Source organism: Stegodyphus dumicola, chromosome 10 (genome assembly GCF_044657685.1).
Source record: "Stegodyphus dumicola isolate Sdum_Otavi_A_Nest chromosome 10, ASM4465768v1".
NCBI lineage: Eukaryota > Metazoa > Arthropoda > Arachnida > Araneae > Eresidae > Stegodyphus > Stegodyphus dumicola.
Window position 1 is genome coordinate 129,597,667 of NC_140777.1, and position 15,438 is coordinate 129,613,104.

Below are 15,438 nucleotides of genomic sequence, written 5' to 3' on the forward strand. Positions count from 1 at the left end.
CAAAATATGAAATCAATAATAAAACAAACTTCAAATTAGGGCTTGTAGATGCTCATATTTGGTGGAGGAATACGTTATTCAAAATTTGATGGCTTTAGGTACCGTTGTTTTATCACAATGCAGGAAACATATCTACATTTATGCAGATCCTCCATTATTTAATTTCTTTAAATATAAAACAGAGCGATAGTATTTGGTGGCAACAATTTGAAAAGGGAAACGAACCTTTAAAGTTTTCGACGCAAAATGCCAAAATAAAATTAATAGCCCTTTGAGCTAATAACTGCACACATCTTTAGAATTCTATGTAATAATTTACGAAATCATTTTTTATCATTCTTGTTTGAGCCTGATAAATCTTTTACTGTAAATAGGATTTCTTGAATGTTAACTCGAATGATTGTTTTTGTTCTGATATAAGGCTAAGAACTCTTTCTCTCCCTACCCAAAACTTTATACAGGATTTCTCACCAAGCCCTCCTAAATTCTACACAGACAGATTCTTCTCTTGGAATACGTAAAAAATGACCAAAAAAACTTGCCCCTGTAATGTTTTGGATATAAATTTGAAAGAAAAGTATGATGTGATGTCCTAAGCAGAACAGCGGTATTTACATACTATGTTCACATAAGAAGACGTTCAAAATGTCCGCCACGCATATCGAATCATGCATGCGCGCGCCACAGAGTAGCTGACTGTTGAAAGAACATAGTATCTAACGAAGTACACGCAGCATGGAGATGAGAAACTAACTCATTTTCTATAGTAACTAGTTCTTGATAGACCAATGCTTCAGATGGCTCCATAGGAAGAAATCCAAAGGTGTCAGATCTGGCGATGGTGGCGGCTATAAAACCAGACATCCACATCCTATCCAGCGGCTTTGCTACTCCATATCCTGCTAATCACATACAAGAGCACTGGACTGTGATAGAGCTCCATCCTGTCGGGACCATAGGCGATGTGACGGATATAATGTCATACATTTCTTCCGCATTTATCTCGAAAACTATGGGTCGTATAGGTTCAGATCTTTCAGCATTTTTATGTATTCCGAGCGAGAAATCTAGCTGTGCAGAGTGTGGACGGTCTTATGGGGCATCCTGTACTTATTCTTCCAGGTTAGAATAGAAGGAGGGAAGGTTCAACTCAAACCGTGAATCTTGGCGGCCATGTTACTACTGTCGCTCTGACTTTTGCAAGGAAGTCTGTTATTGAAAATTTTTTTTTTCTTTTTTAAGCATGTCATTTTGTGTTGCATGTGGATGCACAAATCGAATTTCGAGAAAGATTACTGGGATTGCTTTTCAAGTATTGACCTTTTTATGTAATTTGGAAAATATGTTGAAAAATATCCCAATGTCATGTTATTTTCTTTGCAGATATGAACAAGAAAAAAGGACTTAATAATAATCAAAATGTGTTAAATACATTTTAATTTTCCTTAACATACAATGTCATATGCTAGGATTTAAACTGTATAATTTGAACGTTTTAGATAATTTGTTATATAATTTTCATGAAAGAAAGACATCAATTGTTACTATTTTATAAATTGTAAAGGTGTTAAATAAAGTAAATGCTTTGCTTTATGCATTAATTATTATTCATTTTTTGATGAATAATAATTTTTGATGAATGATACTTTATGTATTAATTATTATTCAAGTTTTGTGAACTTTTATGAGTATAATTTGTGCATTTGATCAAGATAAACTGTTCTGTTGTTAAAAATTGTTCACATAAACTTACAAATTTCTGAGCAGTATAGGGATAAAAATAAGTAAAATATTTACTCAATTGAACATGTGCAAAGATGTATCCAAAAATTTATATAGGTATATTTCTGTAATTCAGCTTAATTCAAAGCAATTTTTTACAGATTCATAAATGTGAAACACGCATAAACTGAAATCACTAAATTTACGTAAATCTGTTTTATTTTATTAATATTTATTTTCTTGTTGTTGGTTCTGAAAAGGATCTATTTAACACTTTCGTTAAAAAAATGCAACTTGTGACTATTTTTTTAGATAATTATTTGCTTTCTTAAATATGTGAATTTCTGTATTAGTGTATTACTACTTAAAGCTGAAGTATTTAAGTATACTAAAATAAAATAACTTTCTTTCCTATTTCTTAAATTTTATATATGAAATGATTCTTTGATAAATTATGATAATATTGTGAATAAATCAGAAATACCCCTTTTTAAAGCAAAAATTGGAAAGTACACCCAACCGGTTGCTAATAAAACCTAAACAAATCCTTGGAATATGCAGAAGCATCATTTTTAAAAGCTTTAATGTTATACACATGCATATAGATTTCGAACTATTTCTTAATAATTTTCTGTACATAGTAAATAATGGATATCATCTTTATTACTTTAAAACAAAAATTTAACAATAGCGTGTGTGTGTGTGATTATGACAAAGCCTCGAGGGCTATCTGCCTAAGAGGAGGGATGCCTTCGTGGAGGACTTTCTAAGGGAAACTGGCTCGTATACACGTTACACATGGGGAAAACCACGAAAGCGCCCATGCAGCCAGCCCGTTCGCGGGATTCGAACCTCGGACCGAACTACCAGTGTTCAGCGACTTTACCGCTCGGCCGCTGGTGGGCCTAACAATAGCGAAGCATTTCATTATAAATTTAACATATTTTTACTGGAAAATACATGTACGGAACAGCTTAAAAATACGTACTTTTCACTGCCGTAATGCAATGTTTCGAAATTAAAACATGGACGCCGCTTGTTAGGTAGGGTTTCATTCCCCGGATAGTGGAGGAAACTGCGAACCCACCTTCCTTCTATTGTAACTTCCTCGCATTCTGCGATATTATAAAATGCCAGCTATGAATGTAATGCGATAAAGTTAAAAATGGTGTCAAAACTTTAAATCAAATTATAAAGTTTAAATATATTACAATTTCTATGTCAAAGTAATCTTTTACAGCGACAGACTGCTAAATGTCATTCATATGCTTCTGCTGCTAAGAGATGGGAGCTTCTCCAGTTTATATACGGTGTCTCGACAAAAACACCAGATTTAGTATGCCCACCAAAATATTTTATTTTCTAGAAAATGGAAAATACTTTTACATAATTATAACAGGTAAATGTTCTCATTTATGAACGAAAAATATTATATCCTCCTTTACTTGCTGTGCAACACCATACTCTCTTAATGAAATTCATTATCACTTTTTCACATATTTGCCTATCGAGGTGGCTAATGACATGTTTAGTTTTTACTTTAAGTTCGGAATTTTTTTAAAATTTGTAATAACACTCTCAAGTACTATAACTGTGCTATTTTCATCAGACCGGCCGAACTGACTTCAAAGCTGTATCCTCAAATTTCATTATGAATCTGCGAAATTTTATTACATTGGTTATACCTTTACGTCCAAAGATTGAAGCTTCCTAACAATTTATGCATAACACTCGCCATTCTTGCAATGAGTTTTCACAATCAAAACAACCCTGTATTTTTTTGTTTTTTGTTTTTGTTTTTGTATGTGTGTGTGTGTGTGTGTAGCACTTCAGTTCGAGTAATCTACTACGAAGCTTCAAAATGAACTGATAGTAATAAAATGCCAGTGTGGTCAAATAAAATCAAACCCGATATTCTTAAAATCGAAACATTACCCGTTGTAAATATGTAAAAATATTTTCCATTTTCTAAAAATAAAATATTTTTCGATGCATATTTTCCAATAGCTATATATATCACTTGAGCTAACATCATTTAATTCTTAATGCTATTAATTTTGTTTCACTAATTTAAATTCCTTTTTCCGCTGAAGGATGACATCAAAATTTCTCTATTTTTCTATTTTCTTTATTCGAATTGAATAAAATCCTAGTCTGAGATAAGATTCTTTCCATCTAGAATGATTTTACTAATATTGCTTATTTTAGTTTTATTCCTCATTCGGGCGGTTGTTTATTATTTTCTCATATTTATTTCTTTTTTCACATTCTCAATTCATTTTTAATGCAATATAATGTCTCTCTTCATAATAATACAAAGCTTCCACTTCGTTTGTGTGCAGTAGTTGTTGTGAAATATGTGGAAAAATATTCCTTATTTTCATCATACACTGAGAAATAAAATATTTCTTCTTTTTTTTATTTTTCCTATCTTTTTTTTATTTTAAGACTTTACTTTTTTTAGTCCAAAGGGATTTCAGTCCCGAAGGACTATTGCTTTCGTTTTGGCATTTTGCGTCGGACTCATAAACATCGGTTCACTTTTCAAACTGTTGCCACAAAATGTTAGAGTCCTGCATTATATTTGAAGAAATTAAATAATGAAAAATCTGCATAAATGATTGTCTATTTCTCGCATTGTGATAAAACAATGGTACATAGAGCCATCGAATTTTAAATGACGAAATCCTACTGCGAATATGGGCATCTAAAATCCCAAATTTGGAATTTGTTTTATTATAGATTTTATATTTTGTAAAACTTTAACGAATTTTTGATTTACAAACTCAATGCTTTAAAAGCGAGAAATGGCAACGTTATATAGAAAAAAATACTTTTATCTCCAGCTCGCGAGACTGTGTATATCGGAAATTCTAAAGATATGCTTAATTTAACATTATTTTGCGATATTGCTCTTGAACTGAATTTTATGGTTTAAGTGCAAAGAACATGATATTTAATAAATAAAGGTAACACTCAAAACGTTAAAAAAACGCCCCTTTGGACGTAATTTAAAATCCGAAAAATTTCAGATTTTTTTTTTTTTTAGTCCAAAGGGATTTGATTCCCGAAGGACTATTAGTTTCGTTTTGGCATTTTGCGTCGGACAGATAAATGTCGGTTCACTTTTCAAACTGTTGCCATAAAATGTTAGAGTCCTGCATTATATTTGAAGAAATTAAATAATGAAAATCTGCGTAAATGTATGTATATTTCTCACATTGTCATAAAATAACGGTACATAGAGTCATCGAATTTTGAATAACGTAATCCTCCAACGAATATGAGCATGTGGAAGACCAAATTTGAAATTTGAAATTTGTTTTATGATCGATTTCCTATTTTTTAAAACTTTGACGAATTTTTGATTAACAAACTCAAGGATTTCAAAGCGAGCAATGGCAACGTTGTGCAGAAAAAACATTTTTATCTCCAGCGCGTGAGTCTCTGTATCGGAAATTCTAAAGATATGCTCGTTTTAAAACTATTTTGCGATATTGCTGTTGCACTGGATCTTATGGTTTAAGTGCGAGGAAGATGATATTTAATAAAGAAAGGTAACACACAAAATGTTAAAAAACGCCCCTTTGGACGTAATTTAAAATCTGAAACATTTCAGATTTTTTTTTTTTTTTTTTATAAAACTTGGAAGGGATACTTGGACTGGCTGCCCAAAACCCTGAAGAGAATTAGAGTAAAGAAATTGTTCATCAAATTATTTCTGTTTCTACCTATGAACAGTTTCTTATTATGAATTGGTTATGACTATATGACTATAGGTATTGAATTTTTTTTTTTATTTATGTCATGGAACAATTCTCCTTAAAAGAAATCTAGGGTTTTAGGGAAAAAAAATCCCTATATCTAACAAATACTAATTATACTTTACAATTGTTACACAGCATGACTTGCCTGAAACAACAGTACATATTTATCTCTATATGAACAATGATAATACCTATTCGAGATTTGCATAATTTTCTATTTTTAATCACTTCCATCAGAATGAAATTCTTTTGAGCTGTTGAATATTTACATCTTAATTAACACCACAGTCTTCCCCACAGTTCATTTCTTCTAAGGTGTCTTCATTATTCCTTAATATAGGGAGATTCAAGAAGTAAACAGGTGATTATTATAAGGAAATAAATATTTTATAAATGGCACACTGCAGCATTTATCAGAAGTCTAACTAATCACTCAATTCTCTTCCTCTAGAAATTTGTTACTTGGCCACAGAGCCGTCGTAGAGTAAAATTTTGCACCTGCTCATCACGGAAATATTGCTGTTCCATCCCAGACATCAACTGATATATAATATTCTGAGTCTGTCACTCTGCGATTGCTGTGAATGATCTCATCTACCTCCAGCACAATGTTGTCTGAGGTCGACGTTGATGGCTTTCTTCGCCGATCAACGTCACGTCTCTGCAGCTGATTCGAATTGCTGTCACCACATCATCTGACGTTTTTGCCTAAAAAAGACGTTTACTGCTAGTAATTCTGCTTTGGATAAATTATTTTTATATCTATTTAGATTTGTTTTTATTTATTTTTGCATTTTTAATCTCAATGATCCGCTATCAATCAAATTACTCATTTGAAAAATCGCTTTTCCACAATATAAATTATCACTCTTTTAATTCTAACAATTCTGTTATTTGAAGTGATCTATATAATACAGCAACTTTGCCAAAATATCAGAAATTAAGTTAAAAATCTCATATTAACTTCACTTAAAGGAGGTTTCCCCCCGCCCCTCTATCCGATTGTACAGACGATAAAATTACGAAAGTTTTAATTTGTTCATTAAACGAAGCTATATATGAAAACTAGTTTTACATTAAATTAAAAAAATTTTAAATCAAATTTTGAAAAAACAGTGTTATCCACAATAAGAAGGGATGAAAAATTTTAGCTTCACAGCTTATCAGGAAATAAAAGCTTTAACCATAGTGACAAACACCGTAAGAAAGTTAAATAAAAGTTATATATGAATGCACCTAGTTTAAAAAAAATTCTAGAAAGTGGTATAATAGATATTTTTTTCTTTTATTGATATGTCTTATTTGAAAAGAGAGCGAAAAATTTGTTTTATAACCTTTGAAAATTTCAAATTTTTCTAAGATACGTATTTTTAGGTGCTAGAATTTTAAAGTTCCATAAAAGAATATAATGTTAGTTCCTTAATAAAATTAAGGAAAACCAGCTTTTATATGTGAGAAAAGTGTAATAAATCAATAAAATTTAAAGAAAATTAAAATATCATACCAGATTTCATAGCAAATAATTTTAAAAACCTAGTTGTTTATTGGCCATTAATTAAATGACGAAAAAAATTGGAATAAGGAGTTTCGTTTTTGGTATAACTTTAATGAATTCAAGTACTTCTGGTTTATACAAATTACCCATAGTAAACATACATTAATGAGTACTCATATAAAAGCATCTAATAATCTGATAATACACTTCAATTAAAAATAAATCTTAAAACTGTTATAGATCAGTTATATTCTAAAACTCATGGCGATGACAACTACACGAAAACGTGTTGCCAACGCAGGGTAATTAATCTGTATGTTAACTACGCCGAGCGTAAAAGTAAAGATTGATAAAATTTTAAACTTTTTTTTTTTTTTTTTTTTTTTTTTGTGATTAATGAAATAAATTGTAAGTACAAAGTCTACGTATAAAAAGAGGGAGAGAAATAAGATGGCATTTACAGCATTCATTAATAAAATGGCATTTACGGCAAGAGGAGTGGCGTAATGCCACAATAATCTTGAATTATGTTTCGAAGCTATGGCAAAGAACCCATAATCTCTCCCTACATCTTACTGCAGCACATTAAAAAAGAGAGGGAAAGAGAAATATAGGAAATTGTCCAATCATAATTATTTTTTTAAATCATTACTTTTTCTTAAAATGGGTGCAAGTTTATTTAAAAAACCGAGAAAAAACTTAACTGATACAGTTTTAGACATCGAAATTTTACAATCATATACGTCAAATAGTCGAAAAACTCGAGCGATTTTCGAAAGTTCCAAAAACATTACAACAGTCATTAAATTTTGATGCAAGTTTCGTTTAAAAGATTTTTTATGCTCTATCCTAGGTCAAACAAAATTTTCTGAGACTTTCACTTCGTTCATTGTACGAATATATGCGCGAAAATTATTTAAATATTAAATTTAAACGAATTTTGTAAAAATCGCTTCACATTGCATTGCCATCACAGTCGCTTCACATTGCATTGACATTCACAGTGCATTGTCATCTACAAATAGAGTATACACAAAATTTGAATTCGATAGCTTATCAGGAAGTACGTTAAAAATCGATGACAAGCTTGTGACCATGCAAAAAAAAAAAAAAAAAAAAAAAAAAGTGGAAAAAGGCTTAAAAAAATTAGCACTACGCAACACAAAAAATAACAGTAAATTCCTCCTTAGCGCACGGAAAATATCGTCAGTTCTCACTATTGTTCACATCAGAGTAAACTCTATACGCAATTCAGCTAACTCTCTCTGAACCACTAAATGTCACAGTTAATTAGTTCACAGTTAACAGTTGTCACGACTAGCTCATCCCAGCTCTTGTAGCTACGTTAAGATGCGTTCAGAAGACGATATAAAGGGCATAAGTGGTTTAAGCCGAGATGCGTTACCAGGCAACGTCTGCGCTACGTCGGAAAATCTGGTTTAGGGCTCATGGCATAAAGTTCGAAGTTTTCAACTTTATGCCGACTTGGAAAAAGCTTCGACCAATCAGAGAGAACACACGAAATCTGAAGGGGAAAACAGAGCAGGAAAGCTGTAAACATAATTCATGCACGCGCAAATTTAGCTTCTCTAAGTGGGTGCGGCTAAGACCCTGTATCGTAGGTGCGAACAAAATTCCCGCATTTTATTCCTTACATAAATGTTATTTTATTCCTTTACATAAATATGTCGCCGTCTGAATGCAGCCTTACGGATCACTTAGACGACAAGACATTTAAACGATAGGGCATTTAACCGAGACGATTTGGTCATTTGAATATGGCAAAACCGCTATGACTTTCTATCTAAGAGGAGGGATGCTTTCCGGGGGACTTCCGGGGAAACTGTCTTGTATTTACGTTACACATGAGATAAACCACAAAATACAACCATGCAACCAGCCCATTCGTCTGGACTCGAACCCAAATCAGGTCAAATTACCAGTATTCGGCGGCCTTAAGCATACTTAGCACAAGTTGGTCTAGGAACACAGACATTTAGCCGATTTAGCCGGAAGCACGTTTAACCGAAAGGAAGTTTAGCTGACAATGTGTACATTTACAGAAAATATGCTACATCGATTTGGTGAAATTTGTCCACATTTATTCGACAAAAGAATGTTTGCAAAGTACAAAACAAGAAGGTTTATGCACAAGTACAGGTTTTATGTCTTGTATAATGCTGTACGAAGTATAAATTTTAAAATTAGGAGGGGGATTTTCCTTCCTGATGGGGGGGGGGGAAATTTCAGCAGTGGGAGGAGAGATATGATTTTATACAAAAAGCAGTTACAGAGCAAAGCCAAAGCGAACATAGCATGTCGTAATTAAGGATAAATAAACTAAGATATTAGAATTTTGAAAGCGCTAGGAAGAGTAAGATTGGAAAATTAATGGCATTAACTATAGAAATTTTTGCTTATGGGGGGGGAAGGATTCAAAAATTCAGATTACGAACTCAATAAGCATAATGAACAATCTTTATTGATCCAAAAGTCAAAATTATAATTAGGTATCTTATTATGATTGGTTGCCATTTTTTTTAATGACTCCTTTGCGAACATGTTATTCAAATACCCTGGCAAGAACTTTCAAAGGTCTTTAAGTTTGGCCCATATAACAAACCACATTGTTATGATATGCTAAAATTCCACAAGAACTAAAATCAATGATAGGATCTTTAAGAATCTAATATTAAATTTTTTCGATGGGAAAATGACTTTAAATTGAACTTATGGAGAATCCGAGCAATTTTGTAGTTGACAGGAAAGTCAAACAGCTGTTGGATAAATATGAAAAAATTTTACTAAACATTGTCGCAAGTCAATGTACGTGTTGTTAGCTAAACCTGCTGTCGTCTAAACATGTTGTCTATTATGATTAATTCAGCTTTGCTTCGAACAAAGAGAGACTGATGACATTTTTATTCTACCGTCTATGCCAGCGTTCATAGATCGCGTGATTTTTCGCAGATTTTGCTACCTTTTGATAAATGTTTGCTACTAAAACTTGTGTTTATGTGATTTTGTGAAACTTTTTCATTTTCTTGTGCCGCTTTTTGCTGCCTAAAAGTTTTTAAATATAAATAAATGCGTATATATTAAAAGTAATTTAGAATAAAAGAGTAATTTAAGCTAAAAATTGTGCTGATACCATAATGCATACACTATTTTTCGGCATTCATCACTAAAAAATATTAAAGACTAAATCTTATTTACGGTATTGTGAGGAAAATAATTATTGAACTTTAAAGAATAAAATACTATTATATATATGGATATTTTTTTCATCAGATTTGTATTAAATATAAATTTTTCGTAGCACTATTACTGGAGTTCTTGCTCAACTAATTATATATACATGCATATGTATCAGAGAAATTCTATTAATATAAATTTTTAATGGCATCATTATTAGGGTTCGTGCACAACTAGTATATATGTATTAGAGAAATTGGCTTCTGCTAGTAAAACGTTTGTGAGAACAGAAAACATCAATTATTAATAATTTAAATATTCTGGTGTCTTGTAAATTTTCTTTTAAAATTAATTTATTTTGCATATGCATTTTGGTGCGCCTCATTTGCTTAACACTGTTCCGGCTCTGTTTAATATTGAAATTTCAACGGCATCAGAGTTACGTAAATTCTCCCAACCTATAATCTGACAAAAGCTCGTGTGACTTACGACGTTATTGAAAATGTTGTGCTAATTTTTGCTATGTTTTAATTCCTTTCCTGCTACTTCTGCTCAAAATTTTCTGGTAACCCTGATACATGTCATGCGACAACGTATTTAAATTAAATATCAAATATTTCTGCAATGCGCTTTTAGTTAAGAATATTAATGAGGGATACCATGAAATCATAACATTTTTCATTTTCAGCAAGCTACTTAAAAGTTAAATTGTAATCTTAAAATTTCAGCTTGCAGTTTAATATGGGGGTGCTAACGAGGCGATATAAGGATTCGTAGCTGAATAATTTGAGTTTAGATTAGGTTGCGTATTACTGAATATAAAGCCTATTACTGAACTAAAAGCACATTTATTATAAATCTGCGAGAAACTTTATTAACAATACAATACAAAAATTGACAATTAATATTTAATGCATGAGAACAAACTATTTAGAGGATAAGTTATTTTCCTCTTTATATGAGGATCATGCGGTAAGAGTCTCTCATCCAGAGTCTCAGAGCGTTCTGTATGTTTGCTCTCTCTGGAACAGTTTACAGACTGAATAAGTCACCCTTGTATTTTAAGGGGACACCTTAAACCCCTTATGATCTTCGAATATGTGACTGTTGCAAGAATTGGGATATTTTATTTATTTTAAAAGCAATTACTTCCAACTTTTTATAGCTTACTATATAATGTAGCTGCTTTGGGAAATAATAACCAGAAAACTAAATCCAGTTTGTGTTGCCACAAATATTTTTGCAATTTAATCCGATTTGCGACAAAAGTTTTCGTCCTGTTTAAATCTTGCGCGCATGATATTTTAAAAATGGCTAATGGTACATACTTGACATTTGATGGAATTCTTTATATGGGCACTATTTTCTGACAAAAATCTGATGAATATTTTAATATTAAAAAATTTAAGGCACGAAAATATTACAGATTTTTTTAACAAAATACATTTTATAAACTCAACTCCAGATAAAATAAAAATTTAACATGAAATTCTTAGAATTTTTGGTTCACAGTAGTTTCCAAATGTTTTGAAAGCTATATATTAAATATGGAATTAAATTATGCAACAGAATGCTTTAAACGGTGCGCGCAAGGTGGAAACATATGACGAAACCTTTTGTCACAAAGCTGATTAAATTATAAAAATTATTGTGGCAATAAAAACTTTCTGATTACTATTTCAGAAAGTAGCTATATTATGTAGTTAGATATAAAAAGTTGGAAGTAACTGCTTGTAAAATAAATAAGTTATCTTAATTCTTGCAACAGTCACATATTCGAAGATCTTATGGATTTTAAGGTGTATGAGTCCCCTTAAGTTCTCTGATTCATTATAGTTGAAGGCGAGGAACCACAGGATCATTGTGAAATTATGGCTTTTAGAATGTCAAATGAAGGTCAAATGAAGGAATGTCAATGAAGGTTATGGCTTTTAGAATGTCAAATGAAAGTTATTGCCCCGGTAGTGTCAGAGCATGTCATCTCACACCTCGTAACAGCTCGAAGACAGCGACTTGAGAGAGGGCCGCACTCATGAAGTTCTCATCTTTGTGTGGTCCACTGCGAATATCTCAAACAACTTATCACTGAAGTTGTAGAGACATTAGGTATTTTTTGGAAGCCGGAGAGATGAAAAACTAGAAACGCCTTTGCCGGGAATCGAACCACGGACCTCTATCAGCCCAGTATGCTGAACCACTACACCGCGAAAGCACGCCAAGAAGATGGGAGAAATACCTTATATATTCCCCCTTTTAAAGGGCGACTGGGGTTTTCAGGAGACTCAATCGCCGAATCTGGGTGCGGAGAATCATCATCCACAGCCCTTTTAGTTCGGACGCCACTGTAGAGACACTAGGTATTTTTGGAAGCAGGAAAGATGAAAAATTAACAACGCCTTCGCAGGGAATCGAACCACGGACCTCTGGAATACCTGCCCAGTATGCAGAACCACTACACCACGAAGGCACGCCAAGAAGGTGGGAGAAATACCTTATAAAGTCTCAAAAACTTAAAAAAAAATTAAGTTATAAAAATTATAATTTTAAAAAATTGCAATCTATTCTCCATACGCTTCAAAGCCTAAAACTGTGTTAAATTAATCAGATACGATCAGCCTAATAGTTTAATAATTAATTAATAAGGAATTAAGGTATGAAACATTTAATCTAATGTTTAAAATTAGCTGTTGGAAACAGCAACGCCAAATGGTAAGGGATAGAAACTTACGATGCCTTACCATTTATTGTTATTTCATCCTAAATTACCGACATTTCGAGACATTTGCGTTTATTTATAATGAAAAATGATTATTCAAGCCCTGCATTTATTTTATCGAATCATTTGCGCATGAGATTGGCAACATATATTTCTTTTAAATGAAGTAACAATATTTTACCAGAGCGATAAATCCGCTTTTCGACAACAATGAACACTTCGAAAGACATTTCGTTTGTAATTTTAATAAATTAAGTAAAGGAATGAATATTTTACTGCACATAAGCTTTGTATTAAATTATTTTGTACAATTGCAGGCGAATGTAAGTTTTATAAGGTTATAATTTCCATGTTCGGTGATTTTTCTACTTGATGACATCTTCATGTTATGTTGGAATTTATCAGAATGTAATTTTGTTGTAAGTCGAAGAATCCGTGTATTGCTTTGTCAGAATAAAAGTACATTAAGATCCAAATGGCTGGAGAAGAAAATTCCAATCACGACTTTTGACAAAAATACTAAAACAATAAAAGCAAAAATGTAAAAGGACGAAAAGAGAGCTTTATTGAACATTCAAGTTTACAGTATATCTGGAAACTGTCAAAGGCACAGCTGCTATTTCATACAAACGCATATTTTGTCACAGAAACTAACGTTCAGGATGAGCAGAAGATAAAATTATTTTCAGAAGATAGGGAAAAGAAAAATAAAGAGGAATACTGAAGTCCCCCCCGCTCCAGTCTGAAGTCTTGTTTTTTTGAAGTTAACATTTTAGGATGGTATTATACCAGAATATGCATACTCTTGATAATAAATAGATACACGCAGCTACGAAATTTTCCCTCATAAGAAAGACATAAAACTTCTTTAAATGCCACTGAAGGTACAGAAGTGGGCAGAACACCATAATTTCATCATCGTATAGTCCCATTGCACTAACTTTGTAGTGCCACCCTAGTTTTGAGACAGAACACTCGGAGGCCGCCCGAAAACTCCCAACTTTCCCTACCATCAGCTCTTTGAGAGGACTTTATTCTTACCATGTATTTTGAGTGCTCCTTTGTCACACAGACACTACTATACCCTTACAAATATTCATGTCTTCTCCGATATTTTGAAACTGAACTCGCCATTCGGCAGTCAGCGTCAGTAACCACTATACTAGTTAGACTGCTATAAAGCCAAAGGCTTAATAATCACTATTTTAATAAAAAAATAGTAGGAGCATTTGCATTATCCACTATTGTGTATATGTTAAATCAGACTGTGGTTCCCAAAAACTATTAAAAGATGTTCCTAAAGACTTTAAAATCATAAATATATTTTTTGACGTGTCTGTTCACTAAAAAGTGGCAAGTTAAAATCATAAGACATGTAAAGATTTTAAGTTTTACTAACGTTTATTTTTTTTAAACTTTGCTATCTTCTCTTATTTTCCATTTCCGGCCAGAATAAGCTCGAGTAGAATTGTTTATGCTAGTCAGGTTGCAAACTGTATAGGTATTTAAGATGTAGCTTTTAGCCAAGAGAAGAGAGAGCCTTTTTTTTTTCTTGCTGCTCTGCCACGCATTTGCATTTCAGTCAGTTCATGTCTGCCTTTAACGCGACAACTTAGTTCCCTCTGATATTTGAAGACGTATTGTAATTTGTGAATTTCGCTCGCTACATACGTAGTGTAAAAAGGTCAATCTTCGCGTTAAGAGTCTCTGTAAAGCATTTATATTGAGTTCTTATTTATTTAAGTTAGTTTATTTCTTATTTTCTACGTTTTAGACCAAAAGTGCTGGTCTCTGTATCCCGAAGTGCGGGAGCGGTTGTACGCTGTGATTCGTATTTGTGTTGTATCTCCTCGACACACACGAACATAGTTTGATTAAGCTCCCTGCTCCCATTTAGGATTACTAAATGTTCCCAAAGGCAATTAGAAGGAATAGCAGTCCTAACAGACTGAGTGGAAAGTCTAGTAGTAAGACCCTAATAACCTACGATAGATTAACATTACAGGGGCTATGTAAGTATTTTTACAAATGGTAGTGTTTTTTGTGTAAATGTAATTATTGCAGGAAAAGTTTTACCTTTCTTCGCCATGCAAAACCATGTCAATCCACTAAACTAAAAACAGATTTATTTAAATTTTTTAGATGTTTTCATCATTTGTTCTTCGTAATACTTCTTATTTAGGGATTTTTATTTTTGTACTTATCTATGTTTGATCAAGTTCTTAATAACTGAAGACTTAGAGAAAAATCATTTATGTCCATTTTTTTAAGAATAAAAATAAAAATACCATCTTGAGGGTAATAGGAATAGCTCCTAGATTATGAATAGCTTCAGGAAATCGCTGTAATCGAGGAAATATTTACCTGCTGGGGAAAAAGTGTCTGTCCACTCAATCAAAAGGAAAAAACCCATAACGGTTCTCTTTCGTTTATTTAGCTAATGCTCTCTCTGTTTCATTTCATATTACTTAAAGACGAAGTGGAGGTTATTGCTTAATTAAGCAAAGGTACTCCGTAAGCCAACGTCTAGATCAAAAGAGAAG

General features: G+C 32.4%; 1 protein-coding gene across 1 annotated transcript in view; it reads left to right on the plus strand.

Moving 5' to 3' along the window:
* The window catches only part of LOC118187308 (oplophorus-luciferin 2-monooxygenase non-catalytic subunit-like), a 52,786-nt gene that overhangs the window by 3,841 nt on the left and 33,507 nt on the right, over nt 1–15,438 (plus strand). The window lies entirely within an intron of this gene.